Source organism: Galeopterus variegatus, unplaced genomic scaffold (genome assembly GCF_000696425.1).
Source record: "Galeopterus variegatus unplaced genomic scaffold, G_variegatus-3.0.2 Scaffold1393, whole genome shotgun sequence".
Taxonomy (NCBI): domain Eukaryota; kingdom Metazoa; phylum Chordata; class Mammalia; order Dermoptera; family Cynocephalidae; genus Galeopterus; species Galeopterus variegatus.
In genome coordinates this window covers 144,409-149,899 of record NW_007727504.1, presented here as the reverse complement: position 1 = coordinate 149,899, position 5,491 = coordinate 144,409, and positions in this window count along the sequence as shown.

Genomic DNA, 5,491 nt, shown 5'->3' with positions numbered 1-5,491 from the left:
TGTCTCTGTTCAGTATGTCTCTGTATATGGCTGTGCATTTTGATGCCTACTAAATTAAGAATTATGGCAAAATGTTTTGCTAATTTTCTAGATGTCTTATTAAGACAAATAGTTATTGCTATTGGTTACAAATGTTGGTGTAACAGAGTTTGTAAAATTACATCATTTCCAGCCCAGTCATAGAGTTTATACAGTTTTAACAAGTCTTGATTTAAAAATTGAGGGATCTCACCTCATTTGGATTTTGGGTTTTTCATAAAATCAGAAGATCTCACAACACATTCTCCAGTTTCCTTAGACAACAAATTAGCTTGGATGGGTAGAAGACCATATTCCATTTCTCAAAAGAGTCTTTCTTTGCTTTTGTAACACGGCACCTTCTGTGTTTCCCTCCTGATTCACTGGTAGGTACTCTGATCATTTTGTCAACTTACACCAACTTCAAATGTTGCAATTCCTCACGACTCAGTTCTAGGGTCCAGAAGAAGGCTCTTTTTCTTATTCTAAATGTTCTCCCTAGACAGAGCTCATTCACACATAAAATATAAATTTACACACACACACACACACAAACACACACACACACACACATGGAGAGAGAGGGAAGGAGAGAGAGAGAAAGAGAGAGAACAATCCACAAAGGTCTGGTTCCAAAGCATTCTGTTTCCACTGTTCCCAGGCACTCTCTTTTTCTTGTACATTGACCCTCATTTTATTCCTTCGTCACTAACAGTTGCTGTTAAGTTAATAATTATTTTTAAATGATATTTTTCACAATAAAGAGAAGTATATTTAGAATGTATATGAGGATACTTCAAAAAGTTTATGGAAGGTTGTATTATCTTTTAATGATATTTTTCCATGAACATTTTGAGGTACCCTAATATAACAGTCATGTTTTTATCAAGCAGTTTTAAGGTAAGTCCAAAATATTTTATATCTTTTTTGACAAAAAATGAATTGAGTATGTTCAGTGTTTTGTGTCATTATCTTAACAGTGCAAATGATTCATCAAACACATCTGTGGTCAAACTAATCAAGTGCCTCCACTTATTTGCTGCAAGAAGTAGGATAAAAATAAATGCATACTTGAATATCATCATTTGTTAAAGATTGAGAACTGAGGGTCTGGGGCTTCTTCAAAAAATAAGGCATAAAGCAAAACAGTTTCATGTCTTGAGCTATCCGTTGATCTGAAAGCTGTCATCTCCTTTCTGCATTTGCCTAAAGACCTGGAACATTAGTGTGTTCATTTGGCCAATGACAGATGGCTGCCCACACGTTCTCCCTAGGCTGAACATTTGTCTTGCAACAACTCAGAGACTTTGGCCCACCCTCTGTGGATCTGTGGCCTCTTCCTCACTGTCTGAATTTTATGACAAGTAACTTGGTGTCTGTACACTCTGCCTTCTGAAATGATTCTTTTCGGTGTACAATAGTCAACCCTTATCCACAATTTCACTTTCCATGGTTTCAGCTAACTGTGGTCAACCACAATCTGAAAGTATCAAATGGGAAATTCCAGAAATAAACAATTCATAAGTTTTAAGGTGTTTGTAGTTCTGAGCAGTATGATGAAATCTTGCATCATCCTGCTCCATCCTGCCTTGGTCATGAATCCTTCCTTCATCCAGCATTTCAATCCTGTCTTCACCACCCACTCATTAGTAACTTAGTAGCTCTCTCAGCAATCAAATCGACAGTCCCAGTATCACAGTGCTCGTGTACATGTAACCCTTATTTTACTTCATAATGGTCCCAAAGTACAAGAAGAGGGATTCTGTGAAGTACCCGTGTATTATATTATTAGTTACTGTTGTTAATTTTTTTATTATGCTTAATTTATACTTTAAACCTTATCAGAGGTGTGTATGCATAGGAAAAAGCATACTATATATAGGGTTTGTTGCTATCTGTAGTTTCAGGTATCCATAGGGGTTCCTGGAACATATCCCCCTCAGATAAAGTGGAATTCCTGTATGAACTTCATAAGTCACCATCTGTATGAGTCAGGGTGGTCTAGGTCAGGATGCAGTAACAAACACCCCCCTATTCTCAGTGGCTTAACACAAAAAAGTCCTTATATCTCACTCATCCTAAATGTAGGTGAGGAAGGAGCCATGAAGATATCTGAGAAAGAGAACTTAAAGAGGAGAAAATTTCACAAAAAATGCTCAGAGGCAAGAGCATGCCTGGCGTGTGTTAGGAATTAGAACTGAATGTGGAAAGATCTGAAAGAATGCAAAGGTGAGAAGATGAAAATAAGGTTGAAGATACGACATTGGTAGATTGTGTAGAAACTTTGGTTATTTTCCTGAGCAAGAGGAAAATCCATTGCAAGATTGTGGCAGAGAAGTAATGTAATTTGACATCAATTTTTGTATGACTACTTTTTAAATATAAAGAACTTTATTTTAAATTTAGTTGTATTAATTGCACATATTTATGGAGTTCAGAGTTATATTTCAATACATGTATACAGTGTGTGGTGGTCAAATCAAGTAGTTAGCATACTCATCAGAGCAAAAATTAATTATTTCTTTGTAATGAGAACATTTGAGCACCTCTCTTCTATCCATTTGAGGACATACAATAAATTATAGTTAATTGTACATGTCTAGCACTACTATATACTTCTATAACTTATTTTTCTCATCAAGCTATAATCTTTTTGTCCATTAACAAACCTGTCCATATTCCCCCTCTCTCCTCCCCTTGTCAGCCTCTAGTAACCACAATTCTACTCTTTACTTTTAAAAGTTCAATTGTTAAGCTCCCACATAGGAGTAAGAACATGCAGTATTTATCTTTCTGTGACTGGCTTATTTCATTTAGTCTTCCGTGCTCTTCCATGTTGTCACAAATGACAGCAGATGAATGGATAAAGAAAATGTGGTATATACCCACAATGAAATACTACTCAGTCATGAGAAAGAATGAAGTCCTAACATCAATTTTGAATGTTCACTTTGGTTGTAGAGATGGGAATAGACTCAGGAGGCAAGGCAATGATGGGAAAAGGAATAAAAATTAGGATGCTATTCTAATCAACTGTTTGAAAGAATTGGTTACCTTGGACCAGGTAATAGTAGAGTAGTAAGAAATATTCTTGACGATAAAGCCAAAAATACTTGTTTACGGATTAGGTGACAGGTGGGAAAGAAAGAGAAGAGTCAGGAGTGATTCTGAAGTAAGTCTTCAACTTGATCAGCTAGAACTAAGAAGTTGGCTTTTAGTAAGATGGTAAAGTTTGGAAGGGAAGGAATAACAGATTTTCAGTTTGTGTTATATTTAATTTGAAATGCTGGAGATATCCACTAGACATTAACAAAGAAATATTGCAAAGGACAACAGACATATAAGCTGAATTTCAGATGGAAGGTCTTCACTACATGTATAAATTTGGGAGTCGTTAATGTCTGGATGATATAAAAAGCCATGAGACTGGCCCAGATCACCAAAGGCACAAGTGCCAATATTGTAGAGAAGTGGTACACGAACTGAGCATTGAAGCACTCCATGTGCAATATTTCATAAGGATTAGGAAGATACAGAAAAAGAAATTGAGAAGCAACCGATAAAGGAGGGTATAATGTCCACAAAGCCAACAGAACACAGTATTTCAAGAAAATGGTGGTCAACTCTATCCAACATTGCTGAAAGTTGACATAAAACGAGACCTGATAAGCAGCCATTGGATTTAGCAAAGTGGCTATTCCTGCTGACCTCACAAGAGCCTTTTGGATGAAGCAACAGGGATGAAGCTTGACTGAAAGGTCTTTATGAGAGAACAAAGTAGAGGGATTGAAGGCAGTGAGTGCAGACAACAGTTTCAAGAGGTTTCACTCTAAAAAGGAACAGATAAAAGGCAAAGTAGTTATACAGGGAATAGGGCAGTACAGTGTATTTCATGTTGTTTTTTAGATGGGAAAAATCATAGCATGTTTGGAAATGATCCAAAGAGAGGGCAAAATTGATAATGTAAGAAATATAGGGAAATAGTTTGCTAATGCCCTTGGATAGGCAGATTAGAAATAGAACCTTAGACCATTCAGTTCATCCATAGTAACTGGCATATGAGTATCTGAGCACAAATGCAAGTAGATGGATAGATGTGTTCATGCCAACTGTTGAGATTGCTTTTATAAAACAGAAGTGAGATAATATCTTTTCTCCACTTAAAAATTTGTAATAACTGACAATTCTATGTAGAATCTTGTAGAATCCTTTAAATTGTCAGTGATTAAAACAATATTTATTGACTCCATCCATTGTACCATATCTTTTTCAAGGCACTGGAGATAGACTGGAGACAAGATTTCCACTTTTGTAAAAGTGGAGACAAACACAAAAATATCACAGCATACATATCAAAGTTAGCCATAATGGGGAAACTAGGCATCATATTCTAAGAGAGCATGCACCTGGCCCACCAGTCTCTCAAGATTCACAGTCGTGGAGTGCAGGGGGCAGGTTGAAGCTTTCTAATGACTGATTTGAACCTGCCATTCCAGACCCATCTCTCATTCAGGCTTTTCCCACATACTCAGCCTCAGTGACAGCAAATCCAACTATCCCCTGTAAAAACTACACAACATAACCAGATATAAAGGTCTGTCTTTCCAATCTTTCCTCAGCCTGAAATACCCTTCCCCCCCCTCATAATTTACCAATATTTAAGACCCTAAACAAATGCCACCTCTTCAACATCTTTCTTCAAACAAATTATATTATCTTAGGGTTTACAGTATGTTATTTATGATGCTACTTACTATTTATTTCTTCCAAATTGAAATCACTGATTTGATCAATATTTTAAGCAGTAAATATTGAATAGACACTGTGCTAGGTACTGAAGTTACATGAAAAGACATAGTACCTCCCCTCATTATGTTTTTTTCATGTCCACCTTCCCCACAAAGTTGTTAGTGTCTGATTCATCTTTGTATTCCCCACAATATATCCCAGAGCATCTTCAATGTGTGAAGTGTGAAGTGAAATTTGTTTAAACATCTTAGTGTCTAGAGATGGGGAAAAAGAACCTAGAAGAAATTAAGTGTTCTGTGCTAGGCCTTGTGATGGGAGATGCTTTTATATAATCCCCATAACAATCATTCACATAAAAAAATGTGAAAAATCCAGTAAAATTAGCCCACTACTGTAAAAAGGATGGGCATTTTAAATGTAGCTATTAAGAAACAGAATGAAGGGTCGGCCCGGTGGCGCACTGGATAGTGCGCCGCTTGGGAAGCGCGGCGGCGCTCCCGTCCGAGGGTTCGGATCCCACATACAGACCGGCTCCCGCTCACTGGCTGAGCGAGGCGCGGGAGCAACGCCGAGGCTTGCGATCCCGTTGCCAGTCCCGGTCCGGTACGGGGGCAACACTGAGGGTTGCGATCCGGTGCTGGACATGGAAAAAAGACAAAAAAAAAAAAAAAGAAAAAAAAAACGCTTAACTCTTTGGCTCCAATTTCCTTTTTTGTAAAAGAGT